The sequence below is a fragment of the Pelobates fuscus genome, chromosome 5 (assembly GCF_036172605.1).
Source record: "Pelobates fuscus isolate aPelFus1 chromosome 5, aPelFus1.pri, whole genome shotgun sequence".
NCBI classification, from domain to species: domain Eukaryota; kingdom Metazoa; phylum Chordata; class Amphibia; order Anura; family Pelobatidae; genus Pelobates; species Pelobates fuscus.
The window spans coordinates 359,555,808-359,573,979 of NC_086321.1; the positions used below are offsets into that span (position 1 = coordinate 359,555,808).

Consider the following 18,172-nt stretch of genomic DNA (forward strand, 5'->3'; position numbering starts at 1 on the left):
CCAGTCCAGGATTTAGGGATTACCTGGGTGTGTCTAAGGTGTTTAGAAAAAGAATCTGGATGTGTTGTAAACTGTTGGATTATGTACGCTTTTAATTTGTTTATTTTCTGTACAAATGTATACAATGCCTCAATAAAAACAAAGATTGCCAAAATAAAAATAAAAACCAAGAATATAAAAAAAAAAAAATAACACCTTTGACACACCCGGGTAATCCCTAAATCTTGGACTGAAAGGGGGTCCTTGAGGACTGGGTTGAGAACCCCTGCTATAAAAGGTTACACCCAACTCACCTCATGGCCTTGACGTTGACGTTGATGATTGCCCGAAATACGTCATATCCTGGCTCCTGTGTTATAACCTGAGGACTTATCTTATTGGCTTCAAAACCTGCTCCAGACTTGGCTGAACAACTCTACATTCCTGCTTATTTCCAAGCCTGCTCCATGCAAGCCTGAACAACCCTACATTCCTGATTGACTTCCAACTTGCTTAATTCTATACTGGACTTTCATTTTATATACTACCTGCGTCACTACTATATTGGACTTACAAACATTTCAGATAATATTGGCATCAATCATAAAAGACCTGTCACTGCAGTACAACCTCTGATGAAGAGAGACTGAACAACTAAAGACCCTTTATATCGTAATCCTTACGTTTCTGTCTAGTTCTGTTTTAGTCGCTATTTTGTTTTCCTGTAACTTATTATTTCAGTAATTGTCATTCTCTTGCTTTACCTCTCTCTCTTATAGGTTTCTTTATATCATGTTCTGGGACATATTGCCTAAATCCTGTTTTCCCTTAAGATTTGTAATTCCCTATAATTTCTCTTATAGGTTTATCTGCAATCTCCTACCTATAACTTCATTTACAGGTTTACCTAACTTTCACTTTGGGCTTATTGTCTAAACCCTTTACTTCATAGCCTAGTTATCCTCACCTGTAATCTGTTATTCGATTCTATTTTCTCTCTCTCCTATTCTTATAATTCCTGTTTTTACTATAATGTCCAAGATAAAAAAAAATACCCCGACGATAACCACAGTTTCAGTCTCATACCTGACCTGCACAAGATCATGACACTGATATCGTGTTTTAGAAGAGAAAATAATCATTTTGATCTCTGAATCCAGGTTGTATATAGTTTGTGTTTGTATGTATTATTTATTTATTACTAGTATTTATAAAGCGCCAACAGATTCCGCAAGGCGCTGTATAATTAGTGGAGAACGTAAAACATACACAGACAAATACAAGAGGTAGAGAGCCCTGCCCTTAAGCTTACAATCTAAAGGATACAATGGGGATTTGAGACAAGAGGTAGCAGGGGAAGTTTAGAGGTGATGACTGAAAGAGTTAACAGAGAAGCAGCTGTTGGTAAAATACAAAGGGAATGAAGAGGTAATTGAGTGAGAATCTCAAACAGCGGGAGGAGCATGCTATATATATTTAGGGGGGCCTGGTAGGCAGGAGGAGGAGAGTGGGGAGAAAAAAGGCAGTGTTTCACTAAGTTTGAGTGTGAAGTGAGGCCTGAAGAACAGGAGGGTAGAGTGGCCATGTGTTATATACTATTGAAAATTCTATCACCCAAAATATTAATAACTGTGTAAATGAAATATTGGTCAGAAACATTAAATGAAAATAGTACAAACTGCATGCACAGAAAATTCCAGTGGCAAACTACAGGTTTAAATGGTAACAAATCTATCGTAACACATGAGAATATGGTAGCAAGCCAAGTATTCCAATGTAATGTTTGATTGCAGGGGTGTGTATGAATGTAATGTTCACTTTTTAATGTGGATGTACATTTGTGTGATGTATTTGTGTTTGAGTGAAGGGGTGTGTTTGTATCTATTTTTTTGGAGTTTGAATGCAGGGGTGTGTTTGTAATATTTGTGTTAGATTGCAGGAGTGTGTTTGTATGTTGTGCTGGTGTTTGATTGCTTGGATGTATGCATACATACTTACACAGGTATACATGCACATTAACACACAGATACATAGCTACACACACACACACACCCTGACACACACAAACATCGATACATGCACACACCCTGACACACAGATGCACATTGACATATACATATACATACACACACACTTTCATGTCCAGGAGGGTAGCTTGGAGTCTGTAACATATTCCTCATTACCTTGCGGTGTTTGCGCCTAGCAGCCGTCCGTCTGTACTAATGACTCTTGCAACATGTTAATGGATGCCGGTCGCTGCAGACCCACGCCAAATTATACCCTCACGTCCGCCCACGTTTTGGGGTTAAAGGCCGTTTTCGGGCAATCAGAATTGTAAAGCACTTATTTAAGCTCAGATTTACTTTTCCTCATTGCCCTCTCGTGGTTTCTGCCTGATGGTAATCCGGGAGTGCGTTTCTGATCTTGATATTTTGGTATTTGACTTTGGCTTCGTTCTGACATCCCTTATTTCTTGTATCCTTGACTTTTGGCCTTTTCTCATCATTGTGTCTGATTCCGTATCCCTGACCTCGGCAAGTATTCTGACTATTCTTTGGTCCGGTCAGACTTTATCCTTAGTCTTGGGTGTGATACAATTCTGCGTGCGGGATCAACTAGTAATCCTGACAGAGTCCTGCTGGCTGCTGTGTGTGAGGGGTCTGGAGCAGCTCTGGACTGCTCCTCTCCCCTCATGCTGCGGCTGCCTCCTCTCCCTCGCTGTCTCTCTGCATGACGCTAGGAGGAGGTGACAGGCTGACACTTCCTCCCAGCCAGGCGACATTACAGGGAACGGTCGCGGGGGCCACGGTCCTTTAAAACCGCGGCACCTGACCCGGCCCCTGCTTAGCAGTTAACATTCCGCAGCACCTCTGTGTGCTTGTTGCAGCGCCCCAGGGCGCTGCGACACACAGTTTGGGAACCGCTGTTATAGACCACTTAGACATGTTTGGTATCATCTGCCAGGATGTCTGATGTCACCCATTGAATTGCATTGGGCAGTCATATCCAGGGAGCCCTAGAAGACTGACCTGCATATTGTCTCACGTTCTGGGGCTCTCATTACCCCGTTTCATTATGCATGTGTGATGGCCCTTCTACAACTAATGACTCCTTGTGCATAGTAGATCTGGCTGTGCCTAAATGATTTGGAGAGTTTTAGCAACTCACAGAACCCAGTATGACCAGCTCTCCTGTGCACAAGGAACCCAGTTCAGACCTAGCCTTTCTGTGCATTAATAACCTGAACACATTATAACCCAATACCCTTCCATCAAAGCCAGTCCCTTCCAGATATTAAAGGGGAACTATCACTTTCCAGGATTTGTAATATTATGCGTACTTATCCCCTATCTTTAAATGATTATATAATTTGTGTGGTATAATTTTTTTTTTTTAATTAAATCTAGAAATCCACACCTCTTTATTTCCTAACTAAGGGCCTCTGTCTTGTCTCCCTGTCAATCCTTGTTATAAGCTCTGTCTTAAAGCGGAACTCTCATGACCACATCCTCATTTGTTTTAAAAAACTTGAACTGGATTATGGTGTCATTTTCTAAGTGTTGAACATGCATTTAAAATAAAACCGAGCACATAAAAAAAAAAAAAAAAAAAAAGTTAACACATATAGGTGATTTTCAATGTTTTATTCAATGGAGTAATTTTAGTGGCAGGTCTTCTTAAAAAAAACATCTGGCAGCCGAATTGGTAAAGGAAAGCAAAGTACCCAGCCCGATTGCTTCCTGTGAGTGGTAGTTTGATTCTATATAAGTGATGCATTCTGTGTATGTTTTAGTGCCGACAAGCATTGGAAAAGGAAGGAGGGATTTAACTCCCATTACGTTAGGCCCATAGCACAGTCCCACCTCAGCCTGGGGGGCCTGAGCACCCGAAAGAGGCTTTGTGATGGACAGGTCTGCTTTGCTTAATGTGATGGGAGTGATTTTATATTCTAAAAACCTCTCTGAACTACAAGCATCATGCACATATAGGACGAGCCACAGATGGAGTTCACTCATCACATTAAACCGAAATTTGGCAGCGGTCCTAAAAAATAGGTCTTTCCTCTTACGTTCTCTCTTTGGCTCTCACACCACACGTCTTTTACACTCGTCCACTTTCACTTTCTCACACTTTCATTCTCTCTCTCCCTCTGGCCCATTTCCTTCTCTTCTTTTCTGCCCTCGGGATATTTAATAATGTCAGTCAGACTCTGTCTAGCCTGTTATGTGCTAACTGACTCATTCCTGCAAGTCAACGCTTCTGCTGTGTTTTTAAAAGCACTGTAATTGTCATGTAACAATCCCTGAATGTTGGGCTAAGATAACATTCCCGAGAGGTACTTAAAAACCAGAGTAATCTGAATGTACCTTTCCTGGTTAAATACTTTGTTGTTATTATTATTTTAGGCTAATGTAGTAGAATGGGAAGATCTCCAAACCAGCTAACTTTTTATTTCAGCAAATTCTCAGCAGATTGAATGATCAGGTGAAAATCTACATATAGCAATTCCCTCAGATTAAAGAGGAATAGTCAGTTTCTGGGATTTTTATTATCAGTACTCACAAATGTCCCTGTTATGGAGGGACAGTCCCTATTTATGGCTCGACCCCTCTGTCCCTCTTTTCTAGGAGCTCCATGTTGTTGGTGTGTCTGAGTGTATAACAGAGCTGCACAGCAATAATATTCCCATCAATGTGCCTTTATACTGCAAGAATTGTGTTTTGAAATCAGTCTGTGTAAACAAGACACAGTGTTATTGTTTTAAATTCCATTTTAGTTGCACAATTTGTTAAAGGACCACTATAGTGCCAGGAAAACATACTCGTTTTCCTGGCACTATAGTGCCCTGAGGGTGCCCCCACCCTCAGGGACCCCCTCCCGCCCGGCTCTGGGGAGAGGAAAGGGTTAAAACTTACCTTTATTCCAGCACTGGGTGGGGAGCTCTCCTCCTCCTCTCCGCCTCCGATCCTCCCTTTCGGATGAATGTGCATGCGCGGCAAGAGCTGCGCGCGCATTCAGCCGGTGGCATAGGAAAGCATTTGCAATGCTTTCCTATGGACGCTTGCGTGCTCTCACTGTGATTTTCACAGTGAGAATCACGCAAGCGCCTCTAGCGGCTGTCAGTGAGATAGCCACTAGAGAATTTAGAGGCTGGCTTAACCCTTATATAAACATAGCAGTTTCTCTGAAACTGCTATGTTTATATAAAAAAGGGTTAATCCTAGCTGGACCTGGCACCCAGACCACTTCATTAAGCTGAAGTGGTCTGGGTGCCTAGAGTGGTCCTTTAAAAGTAAGTTGCATAACATTTCTCAGAACAGTCTCGTCCCACTGATCACACACCTATTAACCGAAACTAAAACATCTGATAGAGAGATAAAGTGTCAGAAAGACTGATTATTTTGGCACGTTAGAGAAAAGGCTATAAAGTCTAAAGTGTACAAGTGGAGTGACAGTTTTATATACGAGAGAATAACACACACACACACACACACGAGACAAATGTGAAAGTGAACACAGCAATTTTTTTATATTTTTATTTCTCCTGTTCATTTGCAATGTTTAGACTAGCCATATCGTGATTTGCCAAATCTTTAAAAGGAATACAGCAGACACCATAACCACTACAGTTCCCATACAATTCATTGTTTCCTATTAATAAGTTATGTCACCTCCTAATCGTTTTATTTATTTGTTATTTTGACTACCAAACTAAAATCTTTGACTACCAAGCAATTTTTCTTTCAAAAAAAATATTAGCATAATATTTATTTGTGACATGGGGTACATAGCAAGCACATAAACACATGATAAAGCAGTGGTTTTGTGTATAGATCGCTGGACATAAAAAATGTAATTATGCAAATTAATTCAATCTTTATTTTGTATTTGTTTGTTCGTCCATTACAGAAATATTTGGAGAATGAAAAGCTGCAGGCAACATGTAGTAACCCTTATCTTGCAGTATTTCACGCAGAAGCTAAAATTTTTGTGTAAAAACAAAAAAATAAAATTATACTTGCATACCATCTGTGTGACAAAAATCGATAAATAAAAATGGTCAAATACCCTGCTTGCAGGTATCCTAGTAGCATTATTAGTGTTTGATTGTGTGTGTTTTGGATGATTTATAACAAAATAAGATTAGTAGTATTTGTTAAACAAATTGTTTACACCGGTGATGATCAAATCAAATACCTGCTAATCTACGCTCAAACGAATCGATGTGTCACATAAAGCTTGGATGGATCTATTAATTCGGTCATAGGATAACAGGAATTTAATCTTTTATTGCAGGTGAAAATATTTTGTGCACAGGTATAATGTGTGTGTGTATATATATATATATATATATATATTTATATATATTTTTTAATTTGAAAAAAGAGGAAAAAAAGCTGCCCACGTGGTTATTACATTAATAGATCTCCTTATATTTATTCTTGAAGATGAAAGGGAATGGTTAAGTGTAGTTACATAGCCTTTGGAACTTTCTATATAAAGAAATACCTTTTAATGGTCAGTCACACATGCCTACTAATACGTTTCTTACCCGAGTACAAAACAAGTAAAGTGACATTGTTGAAATGGCAAATGTTATTTTAACATTTATTTAGCACTTTTGTTATGTTTGTGCTATATTACTAAGTAGGCGTTCATTGCACAGTAAAATGTTTAATTTTTACATTGAGTTTTATACTTTTAAAAAATCCTGCAAATCCAACATGGTCCAGTAGTTCTTCAGTTCTCCGAAGTCCTAACGATATTTACTAAAATATCACTGGATAATAATAAAAGCTGCCTTTGAGGTCTGATCCCCCAAAAGGAGAGATTAAATGTAAATTATGTTTAAAGAGAACTAGCATATTGCATTTTTTGGATGGCGGTACATTGTATCACTATGTTGCATCTTATTATGATATTGTATTCTATTGCATTATACAATTTATCACTTTAAATTGCATTTTAGTACCCACCAGAAAGGCAAAAGGCCTGTAGTTAAATTTAGAATTCTACACAAATGTTTGAGTTTTAGGGCAGTACATGCACAGTACATAGATTTCTGATATCCTTGCTTTAATACGTTTTCACTAGGCTAAACTTTATTTGACTGCGGCTTAAAGGCTCGGTTAAGATATATAGATTATTTGCTAAACAGTGAATTGCAGTGATCTGAAATCCAAACTAACTTTCTTAAAACAAACATAACTTTGAAAGAATAAAACTAACCTGATTGCTATTCAGCTGAAGTCTTTTTGATTCAATTCTTCAATTTTGTCAGAGACAAATAGCATTGCCCCCAGTGGTGAAAAATCCTTTAAGTCAATATAATCCTTGTCAATATAATCCTTTTGTGTTTGTAGATCGCATGAAAGCACGTGTCTTCTCTTACACCAGGTTTTAATCCACAAGGCACAGCCAGACAGGTTTATAAAGAAAGTGGATGGGAGGAGCAGAGGAAGGGGTAGCTAAACTAGATTTACTTTAACGTCTTAGTTGAAGGAAAACGAAACAAATAGCAGAGTTCAGGAAAACAGCTGATCTGGAACAATTCTCCACCCTAAATATCATCATAGATTACGGTAGCTCTTTCAGTCAAAGGTGGCTCTAGACTTTATGAGGCCTTAGGCGAAACTCAAACATGAGGCCCCACTAATAAAAAGTGAACAAAATAGAGTTGCAATACATGCACACTGTCACATATACACATTGATGCACAGTTTACCTGTGTATGTGCTGAGAGTGTGTCAGACAGAGAGAGAGAGTGTGTGTGTGTGTGCATGTTTGTGTTTTTGTCTGGGACCCTATGTGTATGGGGTAGCTGCCAGAAGTGTGTTGTGTGTATGGGGGTCTACCTGTAGCCTTTGTGCATTGTGCTTATGGGAAAGCTATGTTTCCTGACCGTGTGTGTATGATAAATGATTGTGACAAGGTGAGTAAAGGGGTACCAGTGGCAGGGAGAGTGTGACAGGGCGCAGGGGGTAAGTGGACAGGGGGGTTGTGAGAGAATGAGGGACAGGGAGTATGACATGGTTTGATGAGGGAGTGTGACAGGGCGAGTGGAGGTAAGTGTGTCAGGGCAATTGTGGCATGGCAGAAGGGACGAGTGTGACTGGATTAAGGGGGGATAATGTGACAGGGTGAGTGTGGCAGGATTAAGCGGGGTTAATGGGACAGGGTAAGTGCGGCAGAGTGAGGGCAGGTGAGATTAACAGGATTAGGAGGGGTTAATGTGAGTGTGGATGCATGAAGAGGCTGACAGTGTGGGGGGGGGGGGGCAACAATGTGTGGGGAGATGACAGTTTGAGAGGATGCCCACAGTGTGTCTGGGGAGGCTGTGTGTGTGTGTGTGTGTGTGGGGGGGGGGGGTGATGAGAGGGAGGGAGAGAGGGGGGTGATGAGAGGGAGAGAGAGAGGGGGTGGGGAGAGGGGGGTGACGGTGACAGGGAGAGGGGGTTATGGTGTGAGGGAGAGGGTGATGGTGTGAGGAAGATGGGGTGATGTGACAGGGAGAGGGGGTGATGGTGACGGTGTGGGGGTGATGGTGTGAGGGAGGAGGGTGATTTGAGAGGGAGAGGGAGGTGATGGTGTGCAGGGTGATGGTGAGAGGGAGAGGGGTGATGCTGAGGGAGGGGGGTTGATGCTGAGGGAGGGGGGTTGATGCTGAGGGGGGGTTGATGCTGGGGGGGGTTGATGCTAAGGGGGGGTGATGCTAAGGGGGAGGGTTGATAGTGGGGGTTGATGCTGAGGGAGGGGGGTTGATGCTGAGAGGGTGATGCTGAAGGAGGGTGATGCTAAGGGGGAGGGTTGATAGTGAGGGGCGGTGATGCTAAGGGGGAGGGTTGATGCTGAGGGAGGGGGTGATGCTAAGGGGGAGGGTTGATGCTGAGGGAGGGGGAGGTGAGGGTGTGCAGGGTAATGGTGAGAGGGAGAGGGGTGATGCTGAGGGAGGGGGGTTGATGCTGAGGGGGGTGATGCTTAGGGGGAGGGTTGATAGTGGGGGTTGATGCTGAGGGAGGGGGGTTGATGCTGAGGGGGTGATGCTGAAGGGGGTGATGATATGGGGGAGGGTTGATAGTGTGGGGCGGTGATGCTAAGGGGGAGGGTTGATGCTGAGGGAGGGGGTGATGCTAAGGGGGAGGGTTGATGCTGAGGGAGGGGTGTTGATGCCCTGGGGAGTGATGCTGAGGGGGGTTGTTGCTGAGGGTGGTGATGCTGAGGGAGGGGGGTTGATAGTGAGGGGGGTGATGCTTAGGGGGAGGGTTGATGCTGAGGGAGGGGGTTGATGCTGAGGAAGGAGGGTTGATGCTGAGGGGGGGGGTGATGCTGAGGGTGGTTGATGCTGAGTGGGGGTGATGCTGATGTGGGGTGATGCTGAGGTGATGTTGAGGGAGGGGGGTTGATAGTGAGGGTGGTGATGCTAAGGGGGAGGGTTGATGCTGATGGATGGGGTTGATGCTGAGGGAGGGGGTTGATGCTGAGGGAGGGGGTTGATGCTGAGGGGGGTGATGCTGAGGGGGGTTGATGCTGAGGTGGGGTGATGCTGAGGTGATGCTGAGGGAGGGGATTGATAATGAGGGGGTGATGCTAAGGGGGAGGGTTGATGCTGAGGGAGGGGGGTTGATGCTGAGGGAGGGGGTTGATGCTGAGGGAGGGGGGTTGATGCTGAGGGGGGTGATGTTGAGGTGATGCTGAGGGAGTGGGTTGATGCTGAGGGAGGAGGGTTGATACTGAGGGGGGGTGATGCTGAGGGGGGTTGATGCTGAGAGGGTGATGCTGTTGTGGGGTGATGCTGAGGGAGGGGGGTTGATAGTGAGGGTGGTGATGCTTAGGGGGGGTTGCTGCTGAGGGAGGGGGTTGCTGCTGAGGGAGGGGGTTGATGCTGAGGGAGGGGGTTGATGCTGAGGGGTGTTGATGCTGAGGGGGGTTGATGCTGAGGGAGGGGGTTGATGCTCAGGGGTGTTGATGCTGAGGGGGTTGTTGCTGAGGGGGGTGATGCTGAGGTGATGCTGAGGGAGGGGGGTTGATAGTGAGGGGATGATGCTAAGGGGGAGGGTTGATAGTGAGGGGCGGTGATGCTAAGGGGGAGGGTTGATAGTGAGGGGCGGTGATGCTAAGGGGGAGGGTTGATGCTGAGGGAGGGGGTGATGCTAAGGGGGAGGGTTGATGCTGAGGGAGGGGGAGGTGAGGGTGTGCAGGGTAATGGTGAGAGGGAGAGGGGTGATGCTGAGGGAGGGGGGTTGATGCTGAGGGGGGTGATGCTAAGGGGGAGGGTTGATAGTGGGGGTTGATGCTGAGGGAGGGGGGTTGATGCTGAGGGGGTGATGCTGAAGGGGGTGATGATATGGGGGAGGGTTGATAGTGTGGGGCGGTGATGCTAAGGGGGAGGGTTGATGCTGAGGGAGGGGGTGATGCTAAGGGGGAGGGTTGATGCTGAGGGAGGGGTGTTGATGCCCTGGGGAGTGATGCTGAGGGGGGTTGTTGCTGAGGGTGGTGATGCTGAGGGAGGGGGGTTGATAGTGAGGGGGGTGATGCTTAGGGGGAGGGTTGATGCTGAGGGAGGGGGTTGATGCTGAGGAAGGAGGGTTGATGCTGAGGGGGGGGTGATGCTGAGGGTGGTTGATGCTGAGTGGGGGTGATGCTGATGTGGGTGATGCTGAGGTGATGTTGAGGGAGGGGGGTTGATAGTGAGGGTGGTGATGCTAAGGGGGAGGGTTGATGCTGATGGATGGGGTTGATGCTGAGGGAGGGGGTTGATGCTGAGGGGGGTGATGCTGAGGGGGGTTGATGCTGAGGTGGGGTGATGCTGAGGTGATGCTGAGGGAGGGGGATTGATAATGAGGGGGTGATGCTAAGGGGGAGGGTTGATGCTGAGGGAGGGGGGTTGATGCTGAGGGAGGGGGGTTGATGCTGAGGGAGGGGGTTGATGCTGAGGGAGGGGGGTTGATGCTGAGGGGGGTGATGTTGAGGTGATGCTGAGGGAGTGGGTTGATGCTGAGGGAGGAGGGTTGATACTGAGGGGGGGTGATGCTGAGGGGGGTTGATGCTGAGAGGGTGATGCTGATGTGGGGTGATGCTGAGGGAGGGGGGTTGATAGTGAGGGTGGTGATGCTAAGGGGGGGGTTGCTGCTGAGGGAGGGGGTTGCTGCTGAGGGAGGGGGTTGATGCTGAGGGAGGGGGTTGATGCTGAGGGGGTGTTGATGCTGAGGGGGGTTGATGCTGAGGGAGGGGGTTGATGCTCAGGGGTGTTGATGCTGAGGGGGTTGATGCTGAGGGGGGTGATGCTGAGGTGATGCTGAGGGAGGGGGGTTGATAGTGAGGGGATGATGCTAAGGGGGAGGGTTGATGCTGAGGGAGGGGGTTGATGCTGAGGGAGGGGTTGATGCTGAGGGAGGGGGGTTGATGCTGAGGGAGGGGGGTTGATTCTGAGAGAGAGGGGTTGATGGTGAGGTGGAGGGTTGATGCTAAGGGGGTGTGTGAGAGGGAGAGGGGGGAGACATACCTTGATTGGCTCCCTGGTGGTCCAGTGTGGGCTCCCTGGTGGTCCGGTGGCCATCATTTCCGGTCTGCAGACCATGAATCTCGCGAGATCCAATCAGAGCGTTCTCGGCGAGACACATGGTCTGCAGCTCTGCACACTGCAAAGCTGCAGACCAGTGTCTGATGGCTGGCCGGGCAGCCAGGAGGGGCCTCGCACCCGGCGGCATACCAGGCAAGCCTCCGGGTCCCCTCCTGGTGTCTGGTCCTCGGTCAGAGACCAAGGACCCGACACAGTCTGCCCTTAGGCGGTTTAGGCGGCCGCGAGGCCCTAGCCAGTGCAAGGCCTTAGACGGCCACCTAAACCGCCTAATCAGAGAGCCGCCTCTGATTTCAGCCTCAAAATATGCCATAAAAAATGTGTCGTTTGCCAAACTTCACTGTTTGAGAATGAATCATAATCATCTCCGTCATTTGCTAACGAATTTGAAATAATAAAGTGACAATAGAGATGTTTACGCAATTCGGCTACATTTTCGTTTTAATATAAATTGTGTTTTATTTTCACTGTTTAGTAAAAAAAATCTCAGAATGCATGTTCCCTTGGTGATATCACTGAAAACGAGATCATTAAAGGAATGCTCTAAGGTTAAAGACATTTAATTTTAACCATTGACTCGCCTTTTATTGTTTCAGATGAGTCCCCCTTTTAAATATTAAATAAAATAACAATAACACTTGCCTGTTCTTCAGTGTTAGGGCAGTCTCCTCTATGGAGCCACTTGTGAGATCATCACTCTTGATAACCTTTGTCCAATCCATTAGCTACGGCGCATGCATGGCAATCGCCGCACTCGACCAATATGATGCTTCTATTAACAGCATTCAGCATCATCACATAAAAAAGCTTTCAAAAGTCTTAAATGGACACTATCGGCACCAGAACCACTACAGCTTAAAGGAAAACTATAGTGCCAGGAAAACAAAGTTAAAAACCCCTTCTGTCAGTTACCTGATTCCAGTGCCGATGTCCCTCATAGACATCCACTAGATATGGAGTTAACCATGGCAGGTAATTATTGCAGTTTATAAAAAACTGCAATACTTACCATTGCAGGGTTAAGTGAGATGGGACACTGCATCCAGACCACTTCAATGAGCTGAAGTGGTCTGGGTGCCTATAGTGTCCCTTTAACCCCTTAAGGACACATGACGTGTGTGACACGTCATGATTCCCTTTTATTCCAGAAGTTTGGTCCTTAAGGGGTTAATGTAGTTTAAAGGATGATTTAAAAAAAATAAAAATAATAGGTAAGGGACAGGGAATTATGATTAGATAAATTATATAAAGCACAAAAAGGTAAGGGTACGGAAAATGTCCTTAATGTACAAATTACATTACCACTAATAATTGTAGGCACTTGGTAAGAAAAAGAGTAAAAAGTAAGGATGGAGATAGGGGGAAAACAATGCATTTATAAATTGATTATTCTAAACAATTTGAAGATCACTATAGGATTGATTCAATCTGTTATTTGTGGTTTTACATTTTAATCCCTTTTGGCATATAAAGAAGGAATAGGGGTTGAGAATTGCATTACATGCCATAATGGCATTAGGGACTGCTGGTTTACTCAATCGTAGAATGAGAGGAGATGATATAACTCATATGATTTGTTTTTGTTTTTTCCTCCTCCTATTCTTTTCGTGTGAAGATTACATTCTAAGCAATTCGAGATGCCGGGAACTCTTGTCATGTTTTTTTTTTTCATTTTCTGGCTGTAAAACCTACATTCGGGGTTACGGTTTGCAGCTGTAAGGAAGGGTAGCAGCAGAGATGCATTTAGGGGGTGGTTTGGTCTATCTTTGTGTCTTGAAGATAAATATTTCCTTATTTTCCCCCGGATTTCTCTTGTGTCTGTACATTTTTAAAGAACAGAGATCAAAAGTTTAGATGGCAAAGTTCTTGTCCCTTAATGTTCAGGGACCTAACATCCCCCCCCAAAGTTTCAATGTTAGCTAACTTAATTAACCCCTTCAGGACCGTGTCAATAGTGCACGTTCTGATTAAAACAAAACGTAAACAAAAACTAGAATTTGCGCTACATGTCTGTTCAACCGTAATTCACCGCTGTCACATTAAGTGCACCCACACTTATTATATATCATTTTGTTCAGGAGAAACAGGGCTTGAATTTATCATTAACTATTCATATATGGAACATAATTTATTATGAAAACAATTTTAAAAAGTGTGAGAAAATAAGATTTTTTTAAAATTTGTATTTCCGTCTGCCATTTTAGCTGTGAATGTCATAATACTGTCAGGTTTTACTGCAAAAAAATGCACATATTTGTAATCAGCGATGTCTCATGAGTACAACAGTACCCGCCATCAGGGCTGCCACCAGAAATTTTGGGGCCCCTAACTCAGCTCAGGGTCTGGGCCCCCTGGGGCCCGCCTCCAAATACTGCCCACAGGGTCCGCCTCCAAATACCGCCCACAGGAATACACTCACAGACACACACACACACACTGATACAGAAGGACACGGATACATACTGACAGACATACATTGATACTGGCATACATACATACAGACAGAGAGACATACCGTATTTTTCGCTCCATAAGACGCACTTTTTTTCCCCTCAAAAGTGAGGGGAAATGTCTGTGCGTCTTATGGAGCGAATATGAAGCTTTACTTACCTGTCTTGTAGCGTTGGCCGGCAGCACAGGGCGCACCGCGGTACTGGAACTTCAATTTCAGGTTCCGGTTTCCGGCGGGACTGAAAGGAAGTGCGCACTCAGCTCAGTGAGCACACTTCCTTTCAGTCCCGCCGGAAACCGGAACCTGAAATTGAAGTTCCAGTACCGCGGTGCGCCCTGTGATGCCGGCCAACGCTACAAGACAGGTAAGTAATTATGGGACAAGGGGAGGGGGACAGTATGGGAGAGGAGAATATGGGAGAGAAGAGGAGACTATGGGAAGCGGGGGGATGGAGCCTATGGGGAGGGGGGGGATGGAGACTATGGGGAGGAGGATGAAGACTATGGGGAGGAGGGGGGATGAAGACTATGGGGAGGAGGGGGGATGAAGACTATGGGGAGGAGGGGGGATGAAGACTATGGGAGGGGGGGACACTATGGGACAGGGGAGAAAAAAAATATTCTGAACAAACTGTCCCATAGTAAGAAACACTATGGGACAGTTTGTTCAGAATATTTTTTTTTCTGGGTTTTTTCCTCTAAAAACTAGGTGCGTCTTATGGTGAGGTGCGTCTTATGGAGCGAAAAATACGGTATATACAAATATACTGACATACATACATAATGACATACATTGATACATGCATACATACAGACATACATTCATAATGACATACATACTGACAGACATGCATACAGACATACATAGACATACATACATAGACAGACAGACATACATGCATACAGACATACATAGACATTTATTATTATTATTATTATTATCGCCATTTATATAGCGCAGATTCCGTAGCGCTTTACAATATTATGAGAGAGGGGATTTAACTATAAATAGGACAATTACAAGAAAACTTACAGGAACGATAGGTTGGAGAGGACCCTGCTCAAACTAGCTTACAGTCTATAGTTGACAGGTAACAGGTTAAATTACTCTGAAAAATTATGTTATCTTTATAACCTTTATCTATAAGATTCCTATTAATGTTCTCCCCCTTAACTGTGTAATGTTTACCTATAGTCTTAGTCTGTCTGTCCAGTAAATTGGCTTTTCTTTTCTTCCTCTCAGTAAGATGGGTAGACCAACATTCAGTGTTGGTAAACATTTCCACAATGCAATTTCTGCTGAGAACAATGCTGTAATTTGCAAATACTATGACAAGAAATATTATTTCCCAAATGCTCCAAGGATGACAAAAGACACCCGTGCACGCCAGAAGTGTCCTAAAGACATTAGGAAATACTTTATGGAATTAAACGATGAGGGCCATAGCAATGAAAGTGCAAGTAGCTTTTTCCTCCAAAGTTCTTCTGCCAGTTAAAGGACAACTCCAATGTTAAACCTTCAATATGAAGATTAAATATTGAGGTGGTCTTTCCACCTCCACAATGCCTTGTGGCCACATCCTACCGGCACAAATAATGCCAGTTACTTACCTTTTTATTTGCAATTTGTGCCAACGTGCAAATCTGATTGGGTATTTGCGATCATTCACCCAGTGAAAGCTTTTGAGGAGGATTAGAGAAGATTTTTTTTTATGTTGATGGTTTTATTTTTGTTTGGTTTTTTTGCAGCTTTTGAGGGAAAGGGAGGAGTTACCTGTTCTCATGTATAGTTGAAATGTTCTTAACATTTACAGACCTTGTTCCGTTTGTAACAAAAAAAAAATGAAGTTTTTAAATAAAAAAGCAAATTTAGATTATTTACTGATTATGCTGTACATTTATTTCAAGCATAATACTTTGATATACACTGCATTTCATGTCCCCAGTGTAACAAAATTATTTTCAGTTTGTAAAACTACTCCACTATGCAAATTTTAAAAATGTCAATTTTTTTCGGAAAAAGAACGGGACTTCCTAATTTATGGAAATTTTAAATCTCTAAATACAACCCTATTTACACCTTGTGTTCGTGAGATCAAATAAATAGGTATACTGAGTTATATACGTACCTTGTGGTTTTGTCCCAGCTGGTTGCCTAGTACAATATGTAGATGATGTGTTACCGACAAAGTGCTATCAAAACATTTTTTCCAACATCAACAAACTTTAGAACAGCTTAGCTTTATGTTTTGTGCTGGAAGCAGGGGTGTATTTGCCGCGAGGCAAACAAGGCATTTGCCTTGGGCGGCATTTTCCAGGGGGCGGCAAAAAAAGCCGCCCCCAGACGCCCAGGGCAAATGCCTTGTTAGCCTTGCGGCTAACAGACACCCTGGGCTGGTGGCTGGTTGCTGGGCGGGCGGGCGGGCGGCTGGCGAGGGAGCACTTCCTCTGAGCTGTCTGCTCAGCTCCCTCGCGCGCCGCAGAGTGAGGCTGGGAGCCGGAATATGACGTCATATTCCGGCTCCGCCTCCCAGCCTCACTCTGCGGCGCGCGAGGGAGCTGAGCAGACAGCTCAGAGGAAGTGCTCCCTCGCCAGCAACCAGCCCAGCAGCCCGACCGGCAGCCCCACTAGACCCCAGGGAGAGGGAGAACCCCCCCCAGCATTCCCAAAGGTAAGGAGGCTGGGGGGGGTAAATTAAAAAAAAAAAAAATGAGTTAATGTGAGTGAGTGTGTCTGTTAGTGTGTGTGTGTGTGTCTGTTAGTGTGTGAGTGTGTGTGTGTGTCTGACTGTGTGTGTCTGTTAGTGTGTGAGTGTGTGTGTGTGTCTGACTGTGTGTGTCTGTTAGTGTGTGAGTGTGTCTGTTAGTGTGTGTGTGTGTGTGTCTGACTGTGTGTGTCTGTTAGTGTGTGAGTGTGTGTGTGTGTCTGACTGTGTGTGTCTGTTAGTGTGTGAGTGTGTCTGTTAGTGTGTGTCTGTTAGTGTGTGTGAGTGTGTGTGTGTGTGTCTGTTAGTGAGTTTGAGTGTGTCTGTTTGTCTGTTAGAGTGTGTGTGTGTGTGTGTGAGAGTGTGTCTGTTAGAGTGTGTGTGTGTCTGACTGTGTGTGTCTGTTAGTGTGTGTATGTCAGTGTGTGTGAGTGTGTCTGTTAGTGAGTGTGTGAGTGTGTCTGTTAGCAGCTAACAGACACACTCACACACTCACTAACAGACACACTCACTAACAGACACACTCACACTCACTAACAGACACACTCATACACTCACACACACACACTGACAGATACGCATCCATTAGCTAACAGTTAGCTAATGGATGCGTATCTGTCAGTGTGTGTGTATTTAGAAGGCGGGGGAAGGGTTGGGTGGGGGTGGCGGGGGGGGGGGGGTGAGGGGGGCGCCTGAGTTTTGTCCTGCCTAGGGCAGCACAAAACCAGGATACACCCCTGGCTGGAAGCTTAACAAAATCTCCCCAGCTTGTACCTGAATTCTACTCAGTTGTCTACATATTGTTTTTCATGTAATTCAGACGACCATAATCAATCTCCCATACTGAATATGATCTTTAGGTAACATTGTGGTGGAATCTCGAGATTACCACGTGGCATGTGTACGTGCATATGCTGACATATCGGTCGGTTGGTTGCACGTGGCAAGATACGATCAGTAGTGTACGGAGCATGTGCGAGAATACAGGATGTAGTATTCCCCTCCTCCATTGTGCTGGACAGGCCATGCAGTCAAGCAGGAAGTTAATTCTTATTTGTTTTGATTGGTTAAGAGAATGTGCGGGTGGAGCTTAATATGGGAGGAGTTATGTGCCTATATAAGGAGCCTGCACTATTGTCCGGGGCTCAGACTTTGTTGTATTTTGGTGACATTAGTCCCTCTGAGTCCCAATCGGTGAACCGAATAAAGAATCTCTTCCTTCCTGAAGAAACCTGTGTCCATCTCTCTGTGCTTGACTTCCGTCAGTTTCTCCGGTATCAACATCAAATAGCATGCTATTACAGACAGCCAATATCATGCTGAGAAAAATGAAAGTCCATTTGTTTTGACAAACATAATGCATGCCCCAAAATTATTCACATCCACCACAAACTGAAATCTTTTTAGGAAGTGCCTGAGTAAGGGCACTTTCTATATGTGGATGACACTGCATCAGTTT

General features: G+C 44.7%; 1 protein-coding gene across 1 annotated transcript in view; it reads right to left on the reverse strand.

Annotated features, from left to right (window-relative positions):
• The window catches only part of LOC134612288 (uncharacterized), a 44,624-nt gene extending 37,255 nt beyond the window's left edge, over positions 1-7,369 (reverse strand). The window contains exon 1 of the mRNA XM_063456627.1: positions 7,210-7,369. The gene's annotated coding sequence lies outside the window, so the exon portion shown is untranslated. The remainder of the gene's footprint in view (positions 1-7,209) is intronic.
• Between the last annotated feature and the right edge of the window lie 10,803 nt (positions 7,370-18,172).